Consider the following 25,614-nt stretch of genomic DNA (forward strand, 5'->3'; position numbering starts at 1 on the left):
TTCACAATGTTTCTGTTGCTAGTCTGATTATCATGAAAAAGCTTTAAATACAATGATTGACAAAGGAAAACTTGTAAGAAAATGACAGATGCCAACAAGATTTTCAATTAATACCATTACAGAATACTAGTGCACTGTCTTTTCTAGAATTTTCTCTTCCTGGCTTTGATGTTTGATTTCAGTCTTCTTTCAATCCCTTATTGCCCCCACAACCAACACCACACCTCAGTCCTGTTATGACCCACTTATTTTGTTGTCACTTATCTTAGCTGCTTGTTGTTTGTGACAAAGTTAACTGAATAGTCTTCCTCCCTCCTCCAACCTTCTTCCAACCCACAGAGCAGATGGTCTCACTCTAGCTTTGTCTAACATTTTCAGCTTAAAACCCAAACATTACAGAAAACATAAGGGTCTAGTATTCCTCCCCCCTTCCTCCTCACTGATGCCATGATGCAGAAGCAGCACAAAATAGAGAAAATCTTTTACTGTATTTCATACAAAACTTCTTATACTTAGAGATTATAGGCTACTGTGCAAAATTAACTCCATCAGCTAGAAATACCGATCTGGAACATAACCTCGTGGTTATGACATGCAGGCTCACATCATTCTTGGTTATCCATACATCAGAAAAAGCAACTTGAGGAAACTGTGTAGAGCTGACATCCAGGGACAATGATCTTACCCCCAACACTCCTCACAATATTCATCGAAGCTTGTCTGCTGGATCAAAAGAAAAAATATTTTATCAAAACAACAGAGTCAACTCTGAACACAAGGTAACAGATAGACTCAGTAACTTTAAATCTTTCTTGTTTTGTCCTGTGAAAGGTAAGATGTTTTAGGTTCTGGATTGAAAGGTTTTGACATAACCAGAGGAAGACAGAAGCAGACACCATTTGAGGGAGATATGGTGTCATTAACATATTTACTAAACTGTGAAGTTATTTACCATTGAGTATATGGTAAGGTTTTGGTAGTGGGGGGTCTGCAGAGTGGGGAGGCAGAGGGAACATCAGTGTCAGAGGTGGAAGAGGTTCTTCAATGCACAGGAGATACTCACTGAAGATCAAGGAGAGCCAACAATGGTGCAGATTTTTCCTGACAAGAGCTACAGTCCATGCAAAAATCCATGAAAGAGCAGCCTTTTTTAGACTTTTTTTTTTCCTTTTTTTTCCTTAAGAAAAAAAAAAAAAAGTTTGTGGATAGCCCAGTTTGGAACAGAAGAAAAATGTGAGGAGGAAGGAGCATCAAAGAGAAACTCCTTTGAAGGACTGACTGAAACCCACCATTGCCCCTCAGGGCAAGGGTACAGAACTCAGGAGTGGAGGAGTGGTATTGAACTTGGGAAAGGAGGGAAGAAAGATGTTTTTTAATGTTTTTATTTTGTTTTCCACTACCCAAATTAGTAATTACATTTTTATTTTAATTGGCAATAAATAAATTCTTCCCAAGTAGTCTATTTTGCTGCAGTGTTAGCAATCTACCTGTCTTTATTTTCACCTAAGAGCTTTTCCTTCTTTTTCTTTCTATTTTCTAACCCCATCCTACTGAAGGTGGGATGGAACAAGCAGCCAAGTGAACATTTGGCTGCTTGCCAATGCTAACCCGCCATGATACTCTAAGGATGTCTGCCTCATTCTTGCCTCCTAAACATTTAGTTGTTATATATCTCTACTAAAATAACACAAACAACAACAACAATACAAGCAAAAACACACCACCACCACCAAAAACAAAACCAACAACAAATAAACAAATGCAGAAACAATGAATCTGGTTGGAAATAGCAATATATCAGAAGAGCTCAATGTTTTCACCTTGGACATGTAAATTATCCTCCAAAGTACAACTGTATTGTAAATAAATTTAAATATGTTCTAAGAGATTTTGAAAACTTTGAATTTAAAGAGACTTTTTTTTAGTGTAGGTAGACTGGATAATTGTTGCTCAGAAGGTTTTGTCTAGGTTTATAATCTTTAGAGACACCACTACCCATTTTACCCATTTTCTTCTCTTCCCTTTGTGTCACACTTTAATTTTCATCAGTCTTAATATAATGAATAAAAACCCCACCAATAGTATTAGATATTATAACAATATCTGTCTAAGAATTCCCAGTTATGAAGCAGTTGATGTGATATGTGCAAAATGTATTTTGCTTTGGTCTAATGGAGATGTGTCTCTGATTTGGAATGTATTGTCTTGCTACTTGTGCAAAAAAAATACAAATAATTGCTTGTAAACTCTAAGAATAATAACACATTAATATCATTAATATTGTTACTTGTGTGATAAAAAACAATCAAACAACAACAACAACAAAAAAACACTAAACTAGTTTACAATCTAGGGAAACATATTGAGTTCAGCAAGTTAATATTTTATTTTAGTTTTATTAAAATATCAATATTTTTATAGCAACATGTTCATGCCAATGTACTTGAGATGGTGTCAGCATTACCATTACAAATAATTTAAGGATTTATAACTCAGTAAAAGAAGAACACTAGTTTGGCCACAATTTAAATGAGTTATTTTCTCAATGTATCTTCAAGGATTAAGGAAGTATAATATTAAACTTACATTTTAATCTGAGAGCATTCATAAAGAAGTTAGATGTTCAGCTTTAACCAGATAAATTAATTTTAAAAAGGTTCCTCAATGCTACTTTGAATGCACAGCCGGTGTAAATATGATGTAGCTACACTCAGGATAGGATGATTTGGGGATGTGTTCCAAGAACAGACTCAGCAGTGACTACCACTATTATTCAAATACAAAATAATAAGAATGCTGTTACATAATACAGAGGATAAGTGAGAGGCCACAGGAAGGAAAAAATATTTTTTGTTAACAGATTATCCAGGAATTCTGTGTTAGCATTAGAAAGGAGAAAATATATGATGTTGGTCCAGGCCCCTTTCCAAAAAAAGCACTTAAACATTTAATTTGTTTGTGTGTTAATGATAAGTCTTGCTGATTGCATATGAAATACATGGCTAAACTGAAGCCCACATTTAAAGAATTGCTGAATTGTTGCTGAGATGTGGGCATAATTAGGAAGCAAAAGAGCACTAGTTAGGTTGAAGCTAGCAATGATGTTCATTAACTCGGTCAGAATGCTACAATCATTCCCAAAGTTTTGCAACATTCAATTCTGTTTTTCTGAAGGACTAGATCCACACAGGAGATCGTAATCAGAGGAAAGTGGAGAATGAGTGAAGTAGTCATATGTGAAGCAGGATTCACCAGGTTTATTTTTGAATAAAAAGAGTTTTGATGTAGCAGGTTTTTTTCGTTAATGGCTGTAGAAACATTCTGAGGTATAAGTTACTCTGTTATGGTTATCTGAAGTTTGGTGATATGAATACTAAATGGCATTTTTTGTTACTCTCACTTTCTTTTGTCAAAGTGTAGGTGAGGAAGTAGAATTAATGGAGTTAGGATTAACATAAGAATTTGATGATAACTGTTGTGAAACAAAGGGATAGTGTTTTGCAGTGGATGAGTTACTCCTGGCCAAATGCTACATGCATCGTTTAACAAAAATGTACACTGAATGCATGACATCATTCCTAGTCTTTTTTTTTTTTTTTTTTTTTTTTTTAATTGCTATTGCTAGGGCAATAATTATTACACACATATGCAAATATATATATATAGTGTTCTGAAGGAGCAGAGGACATTTTGACTAACCTTGGAATTAAGTAAATGCTAGGCAAAAAAGAAAGGTGTGTAGTAGGCGCACCTGATGATTTACAAAGTTGTTTTTTTTTTTGTCTCCTTCCCTAATGAGGTACTGGGGAAAAAAAAAAAATAAAAAATCATTCCTTTTGTGTTAAAGCATAGCCTGTTTTGTCTACATGGTATGTCCATATCACTTGAAGTACTATTCTAAATATCCAAATTATTCCAATCCCTTGAAATCAGCATGAACAGATAGAAAGCTTTCATTCACAAAACTGATGAAGAGCCATTAGGTAGCCTCAGAAAAGATTCTGAAGGGATAAACTATTGTTGTTTTAGTAAATTGTCAGGTTTAAAGTTCCAATTTCTGTTTCACATGGTGCAGGCAGATCACCTGGGGAGCTGAAGAGGCTGATACTCTTTAATTAAGAGAAAGACTTTATTTTCTTTAACTCATAGTTTTTCTATCAATTCATAGGAAAGAAGCTTTGAAACTGCAGCTCACAGGGCTTTTAACATTTTGTAGAGACTGCCTGATGAGGTTATGCAGAGATGCCTTTATAGAATGATGTGATAGTCTCCCAGAATACTCAAATAATCCTTCAGAAATAGCTGCTGAAGCTGTTTTACTTCTTGCTGTTGCACTTTATCCCACTGTAGTTTTCGACTTCTCCACAAATTTTGAAAATCTCTAACCATATTTCTTGTTTGTAAGCTAATCATTTGTGAGCTGGACAGGGTTCTATTTCAGCACTTTGCTTTGGTACCTTGAAAACAGTACTTTGAAATGTATCTCATTTATAATCATAGTACATAGAGCTTTAATTTACAAATCTATTCTCCATATAGGGAGATTACGCTACTAGAATGTTAAATTACGCTATTAGAATGTTCAATGCAGAGGTTGCTTTAAAACATGGAGATGCAGATTTTAATACTATTCCATTTCCCCTGGCTGATGTTTCAGAAGATTTTTACCTATTCTTCACAGACTTTTGGAACACAGGTTTTTCCATCTCAGGAAGAGTGTTCCCATCTATTTCTGAGTTTGGGAGCATGGCAGTTAATTTGTAATAGTGCTCTTTACTTTTTAACTGACCTTAGTCATTACTGTTGAACCTTAAATCTCTACAGAAAGGTTAGAAGATTATTATCATGAGACAGGACTGTGCCAATAAAACTAATAGAATGAAGCTGTCTTGCAGATGCACCCTCCCACACTGTTGCCTCCACCCCTCCATGCAAAATAAAAAAAAAAAAAAAAAAAAAAAAAAAAGGAAAAGAAAAAGAAAGAAGGAAAAAAAAAAAAAAAGAGAGAGAGAGAGAATATTAATCAGTAGATGGCAGTATGAGCAAGCAAAAATCCTAAAGGCTAGTCTCAGAGACATTTTGCACATTAATCATACATATAGCACATTCCACAAAGTACAAGCTGACAAAGACCTTGCTTTACCACAATCAATCTTTATTCACCACTAGATTACAGTGGTTAGATATATTTGATTGCCAGAGGTCCAGGACAAAGCTTATTTATAACTATATATGTAATCAGCTTAAATCTTTGTCATTGTATTTTTGGTTTTGTTTTTGTTTAAAACTGAGATTGGGGTGCAATCTGTTTATTCTTAGCTTTGCTATATGAAAACCCAGCCCATCTGTCACCTTGACTGCAAAGCTGTAATTTTAATGTTTGGCTCTGTAAATGTTTAAAATATCATTCTATTATTTACAAAGGGAAGGATACATCTAATAGAGTGCAGTTGAAAGAGAACTGTCTCAGCTCACTTGTCTTTACTCCAAGACTTTTGCTGCTGTGTGGCTCTGTTTTCAACTGAAATGGTATCACAACAGTGGAGTAAATGCTGCATTACACTGCAGGATCCATTTTGGACAGCTCTATTCTCTTGCTCGCTTTGCTTTTCAGAAACTCAGAATGTACAAAGGATGTTGTCTTCATTCCCTTGGGAAAGGTATCAATGCAAATATTTTCTTAATATGCACTTAACAATACAAACTCTGTAAGGATAAATAAAGAGAAAATAAAATAATGATGTGGAATTATTTTCCAGCTCACTATATATAGATATTTAGGAATGCATGTTTAAGTTTCTGTAAATCTGCAGTCTTTTTTAATGGCTTAATTAACATGAAGTATCAAGTCCACACTGTATTTCTCTATTTATTTGTCCAATCTATGTATTCATGTACCAATTGCTCCTGTTTTTTTGTTTGTTTGTTTGTTTGTTTGTTTTGTTTTGTTTTGTTTTTCTTAATTTACCTTATCATCCCTTTCTCTGTGGAAATAAAATCGCCATTTTTCTGCTTCCCATTCAATCATACAAATGCGCAAGAATTTTGTAGCAATCCTAAAATTTATTGCTAAATAAAAATATTTTCACAGCATGATAATACAATAGCATTATGTAAGGTCAAAAGTAAATATATATGTATATATTTATATATATAAATGCCAGATGAAAGAGAAATTATTGGTGGACATATTTTCCATAGGATATATAAAACATTTCCACAGGAAGTGAGTAGGGTCAGAGCACTGGTTCTGAAGAACACATAAACCTGGGAAAAGAGTAGTTAATAAAGAAAATAGGTAGCAAGAGTAAGAGATGCATATGCATGCACAAAGACATATATATTATATATGAACATATATGAATGTAGTTACAGGTTTTAACAGGATAATTAATTTCTGTCAGTTCTTCAATATTAGGAACCATTACATGGCTTCTGAGTAGCTACATTTGCTGTAGGGTGCTTACATTAATAAATTCAAATACTATGGCTCAAACATAGATACAGAAATGAATTCCACACAGTAAGTGACCCTATTCTCTTCACACAGGCTATACTGATGTTTTATATTCTGTTGAAATCAACTGAAGTGTATCACATTGGCATCCAAAGAAACAACAGGTGGTGATTTCAGATTTCCCAGGTGAAGACTGTAATCAGTTGATCAAACTGCAATTGCTTTTTTACTCTGGGGTAAATACAAATATGCATGGATTGTTTTTTGTGGTCATGCTTCACTGGTATTCAGCTAGCTTCTGACATCATCAGCTTCAAGTGCATATCCTTTACAGGCAGATAATTTTATCCTTTTGCCAAGGACATTCACATTAGTCACAGCATTTTGTATCTGCCTTGGCTCTTTTAACTTTGAGAAATAAATATATTTTACTGACAACTTCGATTCTAATATTTTTTGCATCATTCATATTTCTTTATTATTTTATGTGTTCTCTTCTCTTTAAAGCTAAAACAGAGTATTCCTTAATAAATAAATAAATAAATATTTCCTTTAAGAATCTTGTGCCAAAGACTGCACAATAGACTTTAGTAAAAGCTGAGATTCATTCATTGCAAGTATAAAACATTTGAGGAGCCTGCAATGTAATCTCACCCCCACCCCCCTTAGTAAGCAATTGGTAGGCTGTAGAAAGCTCTATCCATTTTCTTGATTAATACAGTACAATATTACCTTTGGTTCTCTATCAACATGAAGTTTAAAAAACATAGTAGCATTCATGACATGGACAATATCTCAAACAGAAGACAAGAATGTTAAATATGTATACTTTTTTTCACAAAACTGTTGATGCAGGACTAAAGAGGAGGAATAAAATACCCTCCTGATATTATACTTTGTGGGGGGACACCACCATCTTTGTACTTGAATTTTTGTTTGTTTAGTTGTTTGTTTTTATTTTTTTATTTATATATATATATATCGTTTATATTCTGGCAGAATATCTGGAGCATTGATCTATTTTAAAAATAAATAAATAAATAAATAAATAAATAAACCAAACAGAATTTCACTAATATTTCTTTTTATTTCATGTTCACAGACTGAAGCTTGTTGCTGTTGTGAAGATGATCAGCAGGTCAGAGTGAATTTTGTTAAGTTTTATGTGAAAAGTAATAACTGCTGGGATCAAAGTCTATTCCACTTTATTCATTCAGAATATAATCAGATAAATATGGGCTTAACAGCTTCTCTCTTTAAGCACAAATTCAAAAGTTTCATGTGAGTTCTACTATCTTGTCAGTATGGAAATATTGAGAATCACCTTCCTTGCTGTTGCAAGTTTTATACTGGAATATTATAATGCGCTAATATCTATCTTGGGAAACAGGTGTTTATTGTATTAATTCAATTCTCATTAGTATCATAACTTTAGAACTAATGGCAAAATGATGTAACAAGATAATGCAGTCTGAAAGTGAACAATAGAAATTATGTTCTCCACTCCAGACAATATTAATATTTTTAAAAATTAGACAATTTGGAGAAAGGCAATGAGAATCTGCAAGCCATTATCAGTATTTGATGATGAGGAGAAATACAGAGGAAAAGAGAGAGTACTGGAGATGCAAAAAATAGAGTACTGACTGTACAAAAGTGATTCTCATGTAGCACTCTGAATTAAGGAATTAACCTTGATTTACCTTGTTACTTCAAAATATTGATATTTAAAACAACCACTCTGCTATGAAAATAAGTTTTATTCAAAAGGTTGCAGTATCAGCAGTATTAAATTACAAAATTATTTTATGAAACAGAAAAGATTTGAAGCTTTATTAGTTGTTCAATTAACAAACACATTTTATTAAAAAGATTCATGTAAGACATGTTCATCTTATATTTACTGGCCTGCAACACCGTTGTGTGATCTAACTGTCCTTTGTATACACAGTTCTTTCTGCTAATTGCCATTCAAAAGACAGGTAGCAGAAAATATCTTTATCTGTCTGTCAGCATACTCAATCATCTGAAAAACATGCCGTCTTCACTTGAAACAGTATAAGTCAATGTAAAAACATACTGAAACTGTCATTACTTCCTAGATTTTTATCAAACTTAGAGTCACAAGACAATGCATTTTGAGACCAATTATTTTTGCATGTGGCTATTATTGTATTGTCTACATCAACAGGCTGTCTGTTGGCAAACCAGTTCACTCTAGAAAAACTGCATGCTGTTATCCAAGACATTACGGGCTTGGTATAGACATAAATGGATTATAAAATGGGTGGGAAAATGACAATTCAAAGGTCTGACAGTGCAAAAACCGTTTGGTGGTCAGCTACTTAGAATCAGAGTAACAGGGTCAGTACTATTCAATAGTTTTGTTAACAGTTTCAGTGATGACATATTATGTACTGTCAGTGAGCTTAATGAAAACACCAAACTGAGAGTAGTTGCTGGAGTAGTCCCTGTAGTCCCTGTAGGGTAGGGCTGTTATCCGGGAGAAATGGTCTGACACAAAGGTCCTGAAGTTCACCAAACATGAATACAACATCCTGCACCAGGGAAGGAAGAATCATATGTGATAGCGTAGGCTGGGGACTGGTTGTCTGGAGAGCGGCTTTTCTGAAAAAAAGACAAGAGGTCAACAAAATTTGAGTGAGTCAGGAAGATGCCTTTCAATAAAGAAGGCCAACAGTACCATGAGCATAAATAGCAAAAAATGCGTCTATCAGGTCACAGAAAGTCATTATTCCCTTCTAGCACTCATGAAACAGCATCTCAAGTACTTAGTCTGCCTTTGAGCTCCCCTCAAGATGGACATTGGCATACAGCAGGAGGCTACAAAGGTCAGGAGCTAGATGGAGCTGGATGGAAGGTATTTGTTTTGTTTGGCCTTAAGAAGAGAAAGCTAAAAAGGGAATATTATTTTCTTCACCCAACTAGGGTGAAGGGTATGAAGAAGTCAGTTCTACTTTTCCCAGCGTCTCAGTCTGGAAGGAAGACAGGCAACAGATACAGAAGGAAACATGGAAAAATCTCAGTATAGGAAAAAATGGTTTTACTGTAACAGTGATAAAACATTTGCCTGTGCTGCCTAGAGAATATCTGTCCTTATCTGTCTTTCCTTTCAGAAAGTGAAATTTTGCATTTGTTGGTTGTCTACATGAAAACTTATAATGGGGGTTGAGGGGGGAGGGAAGAGAGATTTATTCTCAGAATACGAAAAGTTATCTTAATAAGAGATGTGGTTTTAGAGAATGTAGGACAACAAAGTTCATTTCACCCCCCTCTCCCCCCAAAATAAATAAATAAACAAATAAATAAATAAAAGTACAGTTACTGTAAACAGGAACCAGTTTCTGCTGTGCTGAGACAACATATTTATGAACTGTAAATGACCCAGTGTGTCATGGGATATTTTGATTTGTCTTTAAGTTTCATTTAAAGGATTGTCTGTAAAAAACACACTTTTTCTTTGTATTACTAGCATGCATTCTTAACAACGCCTTCCTTCAGAGTGACTCTCTTGCCATTTACAATTACTGCAAATATTCTGAGGACACATCTGTCTTACATAAAGCAGTACCATGTCTACACACCTAATATACTGCTTGATATAGTGTGTTCATTAATAACTAGTCTTCACATAACTCCAGATTCACATAGCAGTACTGTTTCAAGACAACAGTTCGTTGGACAGTGAGTGATATTCTAAAGAATGTCACTTAGTCTAGTCTGATGCTATGGAGCATGTACTCACCAAATCTCTCTCTCTTTCAATTTTTTATTATTATTTTTTTTTTCCCTGGTGTCATGATCCTTCAAAAAATAAATAAATGGTCTAAATTTCGTTGACATTTCATACCAAACCAAGAGTGGGGAGAGTCAGGAAAGCTTGTAACTGTAATAAAATACTTCTACTTAGAACGGGAATTGAATAAACAGCTGTGAAATGTGAGAGTGAAACATTTTACTTACTGTTTTTGAAAGTTCATTTTACACAGAAGTTAATAAGTTTTTATTTTGAAGAATCTTTCATTCGTTTATTAAGGGTTTTGAACAATGAAGATTTGTCTAGTGCAACTGATTTTCTATTTTATTTTATTTAAAAGGGGGAAGAGAAAGATACTGAATGGATTTATGTTTAATTTTAAAAGTACCAAAAAGTGTATTTTTAAAGGATCAAAATCTATTTGTGGTTTCAAATTTTATATTAGGAAATTTAGAATATGCCATGGTAGAGGACATTCCTTCATGCATGTTCAGTATGCATCTTTAATTGTACATTATATATTTTTATTTCCTGGAACATAATAAATTTTCCCTCAAAAATCCTTTATAATGGTGCTCCAAAAGCAGTCTTAGCTTTTCTGTTATATAAGTAGGCAAGTCAGCCTACACCCCATATCAAAACCACCTCCATCATGTTGTCATAGGTGACTGTTTACTGAGGGGAACAGAGGGCTGACTGCACCCAGTCCATTATGCTGACTGGACCCAGCCCGTTGGGAAGTCTACTGCCTCCCTGGGGCCTGGTTAAGAGATGTTACTGGAAAACTCACTAGTTTGATATAGTCCTCTGATTACTATACATTTTTATTTTTTTTCATGTAGGCAGTGATGAAGTAGCAAAGAGAAGTCCAAGGGCAACCAAAAAGGTGTTTAGGGCTTTGGGGCAATTGGTTAAAGGATCAGGCACATAGGTAGTGTTTTCCTCTGTCTTTCTAGTGGAAGGGAACAACAATGAACAGGCAGACCCAGATGATCAATATATGACTCTGAGGTTGGTGTCACTGGCAGAATTTTGGGTTACTCAGTCATGGGATGGTCTACACATCACCATTCCAGCTGGTGCCTGAGGTACCTGAAAGCTGGTACCTTTCCTAGAGCAGGAAAAGGATTTTTGTGAAGCAGTTAGCAAGGCTGATCAATGATTTTAAACTAAATTTGAAAAAGAAAAGGGGGTAAAACCAGGCTTGTCAGTGATAAGCCATGGGAAGGCATGCCAAAATTTGAGGGTCTGCATGCTAGTGAGATCCTTCAATATGCTCCATGGGGTGCTGGGTACAATGAAGCACATTTGAAATGTTTCTACACCAATGCATGCAGTATGACGAACAAGCAAGAGGAACTAAAAGTCTTAGCTCAGTCCCAGAGCTTTGACATCATTGGCATAAGTGAAACCTGGAGGGAAGAGTCCTGTGAGTGGTGTAAGTGGTGTCCCAAGTAGACCATTTTAGGTTTTTCAGAAGGGACAGGCAGAGCAGATAAGGCAGGGTGGTGGTGCTGTATGTAATGGAGGGGCTGAATAGTGAAGAGCTTGCAGATTGTCATGGCATGGTTGAGAACCTCTGGGTAAGGATTAAGGGACAAGCAAATAAAGCAGAGTCACTAAGACTCTACTGTAGACAATCCAGCCAGGTTGGTGACACTGATGAATTATTCTTTAAGGAACTAAGAGATATGTATAGATAAGACACCCTTGTCCTTATGGGTGACTTCAGCTTGCCAGACATGAAATGGGAATGCCACACAGCTGATGCAAACATGTTCAGGAAATTCCAAAAACACCTTGATGATAACTTGTTGGTACAAGTACTAAGGTAGCCAACTAGGAAAGGCTGCCTCCCAGATTTGTTGTTGAGACAGAGAGGGTCTTGTGGATGAAGTGACAATTGGTGTCTGTCTTGGCCATAGTGACCATGAAGTAATTGATTTTAAAATCTGTGGTGATAGGAGGAAAACTGCCAGGAAACCTCAAACCTGGGCAGAGCAGGCTTCAGAGCACTCAGCTAACTAATTAGTCAGGTTCCTGGGAAACTGCTTTTGAAGACATCAAGGTCCACCAGTGTTGGTCAATTTTTAACTGCCAGCTCTAATGAGCACAAGAAAAGGCAGTTCTAAAATGTTGGAAGGAGGTGGGGCAGAAGTTTGGCTTGGCTAGGCAGGGATCTTATTCTAGAGCTTAGGCGGAAAAAGAAAATTGTATGGTCACTGAAAACAAGGTCAGGTGACATGGGAGGACTGTTCACCATAGTACGGAGAAAATTTGTGAGACCAAAGCTCAATTAAAATTGAATTGAAGCTAGCCAGTAGACAATAAAAAGTATTTTTGTTTGTTTGTTTGTTTTGTTTTGTTTTGTTTTATGTAAACAGCAAAAAGAGGAATATCAGTCTGTTGCTTGATGGTCACCTCACGAGTAGGGACACAGACAAAGCAAAGACATTTAATGCCTTCTTTACCTCTGTCTTCAACACTGATAATGGGCCCTGGAACTCCCAGATGCCATGAGTTGGAGGACCGTGACTGTGGCAACAACAAACTGCTAGGCAACCTGGAATTGTGTTGGATTTTCTGCTCCAGAAAATCACAAAAGTCTATGGGGCTTGATGAGATTCATCTCAGGGTACTCAAAGAGCTGACTGATGTCATCATGAAACTGCTCTCATTGTTTTTCAATGGTTTTGGGAATCTGGAGAGGTCCAAGAAAGCTGGAAAATGTTGTTCCAGTTTTCAAGAAGGGCAAGAAAGACGACCCTGGTGATTACAGGCCTGTCAGTCTCACTTCAGTGCCTGGTAAATTATGGAGAAGATTATCCTGGGAGTTATCGAAAAACACCTAAAGGACCGTCATTGGTCACAGCCAACATGGGTTCACAAGAGTAAAGTCCCTGGTTTACAAACTTAATTTCCTTTTATAACAAGGTCACCCACCTTGTTGACCAATGGAGGCAAGTTGATGTAATATTTTGGATTTCAGCAAAGCTTTTGAAGCTGTTTCTCACAGTATCTTTCTGGACAAAATGTCCAGCATACAGCTAAAAAAAATACGTAATACAATGCACAAACAAATAGCTGATGTGTCAGGCTGAAATGGGGTTACATTGGGATGGCAGCCAGTCACTAGTGGGGTTCCACAGGGCTCCACTCTAAGGCCGTCTCTTTAATATTATCATAAATGACAGGGCTGCAGTTCTTGAAGGTAGGACTAAGTAAGTATGTGGACAGCACTAAATCTGGAGGAGATGTTGATTCCCTTGGGAGTGACAGTCGTTGCAGAGAGGTCTTTATAAATTAGAGGGCTGGGCAATCACTAACATTACGAAATTTAAAAAAATCAAGTGACAGATTCTGCACTTGAGACAAGATATACATGTATGTACAGACTGGGGGATGAGAGGCTAGAGAGCAAAACCACGGAAAGAGATCTAGGGGTTCTGGTTGCTGGTGAACTGAACATGACTCAGCAGTGTGCCCTGGCAGCCAGGAGGGCCAGCTGTATCTTGGGGTGCATCAAGCACAATATGTAGCTGATCAAGGGAAGTAATTGTCCCACTCTACTCTATGCTGATGCAGCTTCACCTTGAGCAGTGTGTGTAGTTTAGTGTGCCACAATATAAAAAGGACATAAAACTATTAAAAAGTGTGCAAAGGAGGGCTCTGAATATGGTGAAGAGTCTTGAGGGATTAGATAAGGAGAGGCTGAAGTCACCTGGTTTGTTCAGTCCAGAGAAGAGGGCATTGAGTGGAAGCCTCATGGTGGCCTGCAGCTTCCTCACGAAGGGAGTGGAGGGGCAGGCGCTGAGCTCTGCTATCTGGGGACGGCGACAGAACCTGAGGGAATGGCATGGAGCTGGCACAGGGGAGGGCCAGGCTGTGTATTAGGAAAATTTTCTTCACCCAGAGGGTGGTCAGGCACTGGAACATGTTCCTTGGGGAAGTGGTCACAGCACCAAGCCTGTCAGAGTTCAAGAAACATTTGGACAAAGCTCTCAGACGTATGGTTTGATTTTTGTGTAGTCCTGTGTGGATACAGGAATTGGACGTGATGATCCTTGTGAATCTCTTCCAACTCAGAATATTCTATGATTCTATGTTTCTGTAATTGCAATTGTAATTCTGCAATGCAATTTTAATCAGATTTGTATCTTTATTTGACATTAGCTTACAGGAAAATCATTTCTTAGTATAGATTGTTTTGGCAACGACAGAGAATGCATTTTTAAGTGGCCTTGTTTGATGAATGACTTGCAGATTGCCAGTGAAATCAATGATAGAGTATAATAAAACAATTAAAAATCACCTTCATAGAGAACCTTTTTACTTTTCTTTTTCTATTCTGATTCTCACTTTGTAATTTTATTAAGTAGGAAAAGTTTTTGTATTACTAGTAGTAGTTTGTATCTAACACTAACTGTTTTAACTAAGAATAGAAAGAAAGCTGTCATAGCTGTATTTGTAATTTCAAATTCAGTGCCAAAACTGGGTCATGACTTCAGTGACATATAGTCCTGGATGCTGCAGGTATTGAACCAAGAACACTTGGAGTCAGTTTTAACATTTATATTAGCAAAGGTAAGAAAGGTGAAGGCATGTTGGCATGAAGGCAGTTTTGAAGGCATCTATCCCAGTTTAGAAAGGGTTTCTGGTGCGTTTGAAAAGAGACCTTTAAGCTATCCCCTAGCATCCCAGCAAGAGCATATATCTGCTCATTTCCATTTGCTGTTATTTTATGCTTTCTAAGTTGATGACTTAATTACTTATCATTCCATTAATTATGCTGAAAAATGTTCTGTGATACTGGGGCAAACACTTCACTGAATTTCCAATCTTGCAGTTTATGCTAGTTGCTATCACTTTCCTTTTGTAAAAATAAATAAATAAATAGTCTTCTTGGTTATTTTGGTGTTATTGTTGTACGAACATGTTCATTTAGGGAAAAAGAAAAAAAAAAGTTAATTCAGATCATTCAGTTTCCCCACGGAATTAGTCACGGCACCAAGTCTCTCTGAATTTAAGAAGCATTTCGACTGTGCACTTAGTCACATGGTCTAAAATTTTTGGTAGACCTGTGTGGTGCCAGGAGTTGGACTCACTGATCTTTATGGGTCCCTTCCAAATCAGGATATTCTATGATTCTATGATTCTACCTTTCGTACTATTTTCTAGGACTTCTCATTTGTCTGGGTTGTACAACTCCAGATGTATTTGTCTCAATCCTTTATATAATAATGCTATCTACCTTTTGCTTAAATGCTGTTCAATCACTTGCTCATTCCTGTTTCAAATTGCCTTTGACTTTTCATGCTTCAGGGAGAAGGATAATCAGAAGGATGTTAAGAGAGTTATTACTTAATTCTTCAGAAGAATCCTGCAAGAAGAAGTAAATAGTTTACTATTTTTGGAAAATAAACACTTAATGTAAAATGTGTTTCTTCATTAAGAAAGGACACTTTTTTGATTATTTATTTGTAAGCATCTACTTTGATTAATACTAATTATATATGAAATACCAAAAATTTTCAAGTTAGAATTTCAGAACTTTGGGAGCATAAATATTAAACTTTCTTCATTTATTGAAGAAATTCATTTATTCATTTATTCAGTCTATGACTAAATATGACTTCTGTGTACCATCCTGAACTCAGTGTTTTTCTGTTGGCACGCTCTGTATGTGTCTCATATATACTTCCTTAGGGGAAGTGGTCAGGAGAAAAACGTCTTGAATATGATGTGGAAATAAAAAAATCGTGGATGGATATTGTGTTGATAACTGTCAGACTCGTCAGTTCTTGGGCACACAACATAAGGTCTTTAAGAAATTTTAGAAATGCGGTGTGAGGCAGCGATGGATCCTCAGGCATACATCACTTGCATAGTTAGTGGATTTTTCTCCTAAATATCTACATGATTCTTGTTGATTTGAGCTTTAATCCATTGAACTCTATATTCCTAACAACTGGCAGCTCACTTTGGGATGCAGACAAAGATAAAGAATATTCAAACACCAGCAGAATCCTGAATTCATCACTGAAACTTACATCTGCTTGTTGGATCTCAGTCTACACATTCTCCAGTGTACAGATAATGAAGTGACAGACCTTTCAGAAATCCTAACTGACAGACATGCAATTGCTTGGGAAATAAGTTTTTCAGTTCGCACTGCTACAAATATATGCAGTAAAGATCTGACGTTCCTTTCAACAGCAATAGTTTTACAAGACAGTTCTAAAGACAGACTTATTTTCCCCAAACAAAAATACCGTAAGTCTCAAAATCTTCTACAGAAAACATAATTCTGTTTAGTGTTCTCTAAATATCACAGAAAAGTATACGGTTTTATTTTTCTCTTGCCTTAGATGCTAATTTAGAATTGTATGAAATGTTTGTTTCAACGCAGTATGTACCACATTAGTAAATATATTAAGACAACTTCTAGGGAATGTTCTGTACAGATAGATACAGACATCATTATTCAGCCTTTCTAGATGCTTAATGAACTAGCTCTCTATGAAGCAGATTCCTACCTACTTTGTTGTCCCCTTTGCCTTCTCAGTTTTCACATTTGGACTGCCCTTTATGCCACTGTCTACGTTTTGCCAGATGATGCAATTTAGCTTGCAAAGCGAGTTATTCACCCCAGGCACCATCCCAAAAGCACTTCTAAATTTGGAGCTGTAATTTTGGATATCAATGTCTCTACAATACTTGTTTTTATGAACAACAAATTTTGAATTCCAAACTTTCTCTAAGTATCAGCTATATTTTTTCTTCTGAAAAATAGCTAACAGAGCACACATGGCAGTTATTAAAATTCATAAGAACTTCACAGTGGTCACAGATCATGTGTCTTTCATCTATGCAGTGCTCTGCACAATTTTCATCAGACAGTAAGAGAAGTATTTATTCACTTCTCTCCACTCAGAACATACGCTTTGTACCTAAATTCTGGGAAGTGATCTTGTATGAGCTGGTGTGACATGTTATAGAACTCAGTGGGGATGAGAGGCACAAATTGTACTCATGACTTGCTCTGAGTTCCTAATGGACTAGCAGGAACAGCCCATGAACTTACCAAAGTGTGGTGTTCTTTGTTGTAGACTAATCAATTTATGTGATAATGTTCATTGCTGACCTGTCAGTGTAGCATCTGCCTGGTACTTTTACCTTTCATTGTAAATCTAATCTAGAAATACAGAAATATAAAAGATTAGTGAAAAACCTTGCACAAAGGGAACACACAATAGATTTTTACACAGTGCAAAAGTAAAATAAAAATAGCTGAGAGCAAGCCCCACAGGAGTGCATCAATAAAAAGCTACCCTACTTATTATTCTGCAGTACTGTATTATTGTTGATACCTCCTTTGTTGACTCTTATAAATCTGCTAACATAAGCTCTGCCTGGTGTCCTGTAGGTAACAGATTAATCTTATTTTATTTTTATTTTTATTTTTATTAGTTTCACAAAACTTTTTCTAGCATAATAAATTTATCTCCAGAAGGAATACTTTATTACCTATGGCAAGATAAATTTCAATGCATAGCCCACGTGCTGCAACAGTGTTTCATTCAGCCAAAGCTTAACTTCTGAAAATACAATTTTCTCTATTGAAAGTTTTAAGCAATATAGATATCAGTTTTTCCCCCAATAATTATATATGCCATTGTTTGTAGCATATGACTAGTGAAACTCCCATGCTTTTTGCTTATCTGGGAAGATCTGGGTGAGCGTGTTTTATCAGCAAGGCTATGAACTCACCAGTGAATCTGTTAAAATAGAAAATTTCTACCAATTCCTGTAGACTGCATCAATAACATTCTATATGGTCTCATTATTATTGAGGGGTTTCCCCTTCCCTTTGATTGCTTTTTTAATATTTTCTTAATGCTTTCCCCTTCCCTTTCCCTTTCTCCTTAACTTTCCCCTTCCTTTCTTTCCTTCCTTTTACTAACATTTTGCATCTAAAGATGTAGTTTTAACTTACTTTATGAAAAGATAATATGACAGGAAAATTAGTCAGTTATCAACAAAGAATCTATTTGTTTATTTATTTAATTATTTTAAACTTAATGTTCATGTATTTTTTTTTTTTTTTTTTTTTTTTTTTTTGCAAATACACAGATTAAGTTAAAAAGGGGCAAAATATGTCTTTTTAGAGCTTCCCAAATAAATGTGGGAAAATTACACCAAATGTGTAACATGTATTGACCATCTTCTAAACCCTTACTGGACATTTTTTTGGAATTGAATTAAGGCTAAGTTAGAGGGAATAAAATATGAGTGAAGTTCTTGCTAAGAAGATTTGATGCTCTTCCATACAGATGCAAAAGCTAGTTGAAGATAGAAAAGCTAGTTGAAGACAAAAAGTTACTGAGCAACCTAAATAAAAGGATATATGGTTATCGAAAAATAAAGACTTAAGGAATCCCAGAGAAATTATTTTTAAGCAAACTGAAAACCGTACTGTCAAGGAGGCCAATACTGCTGAAGCCTAGTATTGGTTGTGCATGATTTTTGTCCTCTTAGTACAAGTTTTACATCATATCTGTGAATATATCATTCATGGAGCTCAGATGTCCCCTTTTTAGATACTCTTTAGATATCTTTTGTATCTTTAGATACAGCTAATAAATACTATATAAAATATAAATTTGACTTTTCAAATTGTTTTAGAAAACAGTTATAAAATTACCTACATACATATCATAATTTTCCATGTTGCAACTATGACTATTGTCTCTTGTCCTTATACTGTGTACCTCTGGGAAGAATCTTGCTTAATAACTTCCATTACAAAATGGAAATCTGCAACAAAATCTTCTGTTTGTTTCCCAGGCATGTGTGTCCAGGTGCTTGAGACAGTCCACTGTCACCCTGCTTTCTCAGGGTCATAGAGAAATTTTTTATTGTGGAGATATTAGAGATATATATGTAGATATTACAGATATCTATCGTAGAGATATTCTTTATTATGTCCCTGATGTATTTTCACCTATTTTCAACTTCTTCACTTGCCTATGAGTATTTTATCATGCATTGAACCTAATGTCACCAACTACCATTCCAAAACATAAAGTAAATATTGAGGTAATAAATAATAATAATAATAATAATAATAATAATAACAAACCCTACTAGTCTATGGCCAATTGAGAATGCTAGTCTAAGTAACATATATGTGTCTATGAATTTAACTAAAACACAGAAAACAGTCACACCTGACAATCACAGAAGAGAGGATATGGGGACATACGATCAATTTTTGTTTAAGAATTCAGAGTAAACAAGGCATTCAAGGAGAAAGAGGCCTAAAATAAAATAAAATAAAATAAAAAAGTAATCAAGATATTTTGAAGATTAATTGCCTTTTGAGACAGAAAATATCTGAATAAATGTTCAGTTGCTCTTTTGATATTTGTTCACATACAAAATCTAAAATAAAAGAAGAAAGCCCAAGTAATGCTAATTTGGTAATCTTGACTTAGAGGGATATCTAGTAATACCTGAACAATAGAAACATTGCACTCAACCTAAATGACACAATAATGAGGTTCTTAGCCACCCTCTAATAGGGAAATATTCTAAAAGTCAATGCTGTCAGTAACATTGTGTTTACCTTTTGAGTATTTCCTAAACATGAAGAATAGGGAATGATTCTTTTTTTCTTAAACTCAACCTGAAAACCTTTTTAAAATGTAATCTCCTGTGCAATGAAATGAATAATATGCTAACAAATAGAGGAGTTGGAAATGCAGTCCATGAATTTCATTTCAGTAGTAAGAGCCTTTTTGAATGTCCTGCAGGTAATACTCCTCTTAAGTCATGTAACCACTTGGTAGGAATGCAATTTGTGGGTAATAAAAATAATACAAATACAAATAGTTTTTGACGTACAGACATTCAAATTCCTTACATTCAGCTCAAGAAGATTATACATAAACTAGCTCTTTAGCAATTGAGTATTTATTTCGTATTTTAAAGCATAACAAACATAAATCTCTCAACTGTGTAGTTGCCTAGCTATTAGTCCTTAAAGCTCTCTAAATTATGATGAAGCTAGGAGTTTGCTCTTTATTGTGACCATTTTTTATATTGAAAGGAAACAAATATTTATATCAAGAATGGAAGTATTTAATTATTCTGCTTGTCAAAATACAATTTTTCTTCTATTTTAAATGGGGAATGTCTACATAAAGAAAAAAATGTACAATTAAATTTATTTCTGAATTCTAATGCAAAGGGATCTTCACATTTGCTCCATTTTAAAGTTTTCTTTGCATAAGAATGTTATCTTTCTGACATCATACAAGTGAACACTGGTTTGTGAATCATAAATGTTGCAAAATAGTTTGTATTTATCTAAGCTTTCATGTCATGATGATTTGCTTTGAATTTCTACCAAAGCTGGCAAAATTGTAATTGGCATTTATTTTTAGAATCAGATACAACTTGTGTTGAAATGCATCCCCATCCTTCTACCAGTCAAAATCTTTGGTTTCCCTTACTAGGAGATCTTGTCCACCTGTGAAGGAGATGAGAAATCAAACAATTTATTTGATCAAATATGACCAAAACCAAAGAAACAGTCTTCCTTTTAGAGTCATGTATCACACTATCACACTATCACACTATCCACATGTTTTCCTCATTTTATTTTGAAAAAAAAGTAGTACAAAAATGTCTACTACGGTTTTCCTTGATGTCTCTTCAAGTATCAGGCAGGGAACTAATACAAGAACAGTGTATTTCTTTCTATCCAGGTTAGTCTCTTTGTGACACCCTAATACTTAAGCAGACTATGAAAATATTTATGCTGAAGAATGAGCTTCCTCTCAGATTATAATACAAAACTTGATATTGTCTGTTGTTTTTTTTTTTTTTTTTTTTTTTTGTTTTTTACTTCTCTAAAATCTTCAGAAACATATTATGCTTATCTGCATAACAGATAAGTGTGAGAAAGTTCCATACTATGTAGCAGTAACATAGTAACATACCCAGTATTTTCGCCAAATTGTGGAAGAAAATTTCTCAGTTCTTCCAAAGTCTAACTGAGAATAACATTAAAACTGACTTGGCCCTGGTATACCACTAGGAAAACAAAGCAGAACAGAGCAAAACAAAACAAAACAACCAACCAACCAAAACAAAACAAAAAAAATCCCCACCCTTTTTAACCATAAGAAAATGACATTTAAATGTAGAGGAAACAAACAAACAAACAAACAAACAAACAAAAGAACCCAGCCTAAACAACTCTTTGTCTAGTAACAAAGAAAGGTTAGAAGACTTGATGAATATTTTTATTGACTTTGAGAGAGATATAATGTGTCAAAGTACATGAGAACAAGTAATTGGTCTTTTATGACAACCAACAAATTGTAGCCCTACCTCTGCAGAGAATGTTCTCCTTCAAACCTATTTTTTATTCTTACTTGATCAGGGAGGCACATAAACTGTTTCTGTAGTGACCAAATGCTAACATTCAACAACACAATCACAGCATGACCTAATACTCTCACAGGATCTTCCTATATACTTACTTCATGTTCTTCTATTCCTACAAGAAGTCACTGTCCTTCCATTTTGAACCCTCCTCTGTTCAGAAGGCTGAATTGAAAGGAGGGCAAGATACAAAATAGAAATGAGACATAAGCCTAACAGCTTTTCAAAAGACTATCTATCCTGTGACTAGCCAGGTAAAAGCTTGCCTACCATGTTATGGAAAATGGAGACTATATAATAGCTATGGCATCTTTTGGACCCCATGATACTGTCTCCATACTTTTCTTGAATCTGTGGTTCTCTCATAAATTAAAGGTTCCGGTTCCGGTCATCTGTTATAGAGGTCACAAGTGCAAGAATCAGAACTTGTTCCATACCAGGAATATGATTTTCTAGTTTTCATTTTAAGTTATTAAAATTAAAATAAGTTATTATTAATAATAATAACTTAGACCCATGACTAGCGGTGTTCCCCAGGGGCTGGTGCTGGGTCCGGTCTTGTTCAACATCTTCATAGTGTCCACCCTCAGCAAGTACACTGATGATACAAAGCTAGGAGGAGTGGCCAACATGCCAGAAGGCTGTGCTGCCATTCAGCGAGACCTGGACAGTCTGGAGAGCTGGGCAGGAAGAAACCAAATGAACTTTAACAAAAGCAAGTGTAGAGTCCTGCACCTGGGAAGGAACAACCCGAAGTATCAATACAGGCTGGGGGACGACCTGATGGAAGGGAGCTCTGTGGAGGTTCTTGGGAACGTCCCAGGTTCCTGGAATCTGGGAGTTCTGGTGAACAACAGATTGACCATGGGCCAGCAGTGTGCTCTGGTGGCCAAGAAGGCCAATGGGATCCTGGCATGCATTAATAGGAGCATGGCCAGCAGGTCAAGGGAGGTGATCCTCCCCCTCTCCTCTGCCCTGGTCAGGCCTTACCTGGAGTACTGTGTCCAGTTCTGGGCTCCCTGGTATAAAAAAGACAAGGATCTCCTGGAAAGAGTACAGCAGAGGGCCACAAGATATGGTGTCTGGAGCATCTTCCTTACGAGGAGAGGCTGAGAGACCTGGGTTTGTTCAGCCTGGAGAAAAGAAGTCTGAGAGGGGATCTTATTAATGTTTACAAATATCTTAAGTGATACAAAGGGATTTGGCAAACCTCTTTTCAGTGGTTTGTGGGGACAGGCAATGGCCACAAAGTGGATCACAGGAAGTTCCGCACCAACATGTGAAAAAACTTCTTCACAGTAGGGTGATGGAGCACTGCAACAGGCTGCCCAGAGAGATTGTGGGAGGAGTTGTGCCCAGGGAGGTATCTCCATTTCTGGAGATATTCAAGGCACATCTGGACGCCTGCCTGGGCAACCTGCTCTAGGGACCCTGCTTTGGCCGGAGGGTTGGACCCAATGGTCTCTTGAGGTCCCTTCCCACCTCTACAATTCTGTGATTCTGTGAATAATAAATAAATAAATAAATTATAATAACAATAACAGCAACAACAATAATAATAATAAAGAATATAAAAACATCAATTTATATATAACAAAGGAGTACAGATTGAGATTTTGAAATACTAGGAAACACTGAGAACTTGAAAAGTGTCAAAAATTAGGTCATTGGAAGACTAAACCGTCATTGTTGCTAAATTAGTGCTGTGTTTGTTGTCTTCAGTATTTTTAAAATGATATACTCATACAGTCTCTCCCCTCCAAAGAAATGTAATAAAGAAATAATCAGTATTTTGAGGGAGAAGGATGACTACTTTCAATACTTGTAGATAACATCTTCTAGAAAAAGATACTTCAAGTTATTCTGTTAGAACTACATCTGAATCTGAAAATGAGTAAAATTCTGTATGTGCAAAGTTAATGTATTTTTAATAAACTGATCATTAATATTTCAAACTTACTTCATTATAGTACTGCATAAGTACAACTATCATATGTGATAAACATCTAGTCTATTTAAATTGATGATTTACCAGTAATTGGACAAAATAAGTCTCTTTTCCTTGGCTTTGTTATTTGCCTTTCTAAGGAAAAGTGTTATTCACATGGCTGAAATTGGGGCTCTTGCAAATGCCTTCCTCTTTTCATTAACTGTATTGAATTTTACTCTAAATGTTTTTCTTTTTATCCACTTAGATACTTAAATGTGGTCAAATGCAGACTGTTTGAATATATCTCCCCAAAATGAATGCAGACCTGTCAGAGACTAATTAATGTCACTCCCATTAGGGATAATTCCACAGACTGCTTGTAGGCTCAACAACATCTTGGAGAAAAAAAAAAAAATAAATCAAGTTTATTTGAAAGTTCTGCCTTCATCTCATTCCTAGCATGTAAGCCTTGGGCTATTTCCAGAATAAATTTATTCTTTTTAGACTAAATTGCATACATTTTTGCTGTAGAAATGTAAGAGCAATCTTTAATTCTGGTTATTGTAGAATTCAGTGTGACTAAGCAAAATGCCACCTGGAATTCCTGTTCCATTGTGATTGATGACTACTATAAAACTAATTTGTACAGTTAGAGTAAGTGTTTTCAGGATGTGGGCATTAGCCTATCTCCTGCTTCTTATGTTTGTTTGCTTTTTTTTTTTTAATTTTTATTTTTATTATTTTTTTTAAGCTTCTGTCATAGCACCTAACACCCTCATAGCTATAATCTTATTTGGACTATTAATAGCTTTTATTGACTGGTACAAATAATAAAAAATTAACATTTAGACTTAGTAAACATTTCTCTAAATGCTTGTAAGTTACATAATGCACTATAACCAGATTTCCAATTTCTAGTTCTGAGTCACTCTAACACAATGAATAAATAATAGCATCTAAAGGTATAAAGCATGACTTCCAGTTTTAGCTACTTCTACATTTCCTATCCCTGATTTTCTATAATAGCAATGATGCTCCATTTTTCTTCTGATGTTAGCAGCCTCAACAGGAAGGAATGTGTCATTAATCTCATGAAGCCTGCTTTCATTGCACTCAGAGTGTTTTCTTATGTAATCAGAAAATTTGGATAATTTGTAAAAGATTTAGATGAGCACATTTTTGCAACCCTATGGCAATTCAACTACTAAAGACTTTGAAGTCCACCCATTACTGTTGGGACTTGACCAGTATGGTTCACAGTCTGTCAACTGCCTATATTAATAAAGCCAAGTCATTAGTTGCACTGTCTGAATGAGGAGTTTCCAGTTTAATCCATACTATATTTTCTGCATGACTGCTATTGACTTTGAAAACTGACTATTCAGCTGGGAGAAGGGTTATTCTTCTGAATGAGATAACAGAAACCCAACTGAGTGAATTTAACCTACTACAGGTTAATACAGGTGAATATGTTCCGCTATTCACATTTTTAATGTCAAGTTTCTTTTGAAGTGTCTAATGTGAAGTGACATTGGCAGTAGAGATAGAAAACTAGGTTAGGTTGAGCACTTTGATCCCAGATGTAGGGATCAAATGATCAAACTGGCAACTACTCAATAAATGTTTCTCCAACTTAATTAAAATATTGAACAATAATTCTAAATATGTATTTGACAATATGATGACTTGAGTTTCACTTGCCATTTATAGCCTTCAGAACTTTTCACAAACATCTGGAGTATAGAGCTGTATCTCTGCATTTCAGAGTAACTACAGTGGGATATAAAGATAAAATAAGTAACAAATGTAAAAAGAACTTATTTGTTAAGTTTCATGAATGTAGTTTGATGGCTTAAATGAGAGCAGCAGTGGTTGTGCATAATAATTTCCAAACAAAACATTTCAGAAAGGGATCTTTAACTCCTTTCTTTTAGACTAATACTGTCCCAGTTATAAAAATTGCAAACAAACTTTTTTTTTTTTTTTTTTTTTTTT

General features: G+C 35.5%; 1 long non-coding RNA gene across 2 annotated transcripts in view; it reads left to right on the forward strand.

Moving 5' to 3' along the window:
- The first annotated feature begins 5,601 nt into the window (after nucleotides 1-5,601).
- Nucleotides 5,602-25,614, forward strand: part of LOC311430364 — a 376,701-nt gene continuing 356,688 nt past the window's right edge. The window contains exons 1-2 of one of the 2 annotated variants that reach the window (XR_014688736.1): nucleotides 5,602-5,660; nucleotides 7,560-7,595. This is a non-coding gene — a long non-coding RNA (uncharacterized lncRNA). The remainder of the gene's footprint in view (nucleotides 5,661-7,559; nucleotides 7,596-25,614) is intronic. The other variant, XR_014688737.1, reaches the window with a different exon arrangement.

This window comes from Aythya ferina (genome assembly GCF_964211825.1).
Source record: "Aythya ferina genome assembly, chromosome: 1".
Classification (NCBI taxonomy): Eukaryota; Metazoa; Chordata; class Aves; order Anseriformes; family Anatidae; genus Aythya; species Aythya ferina.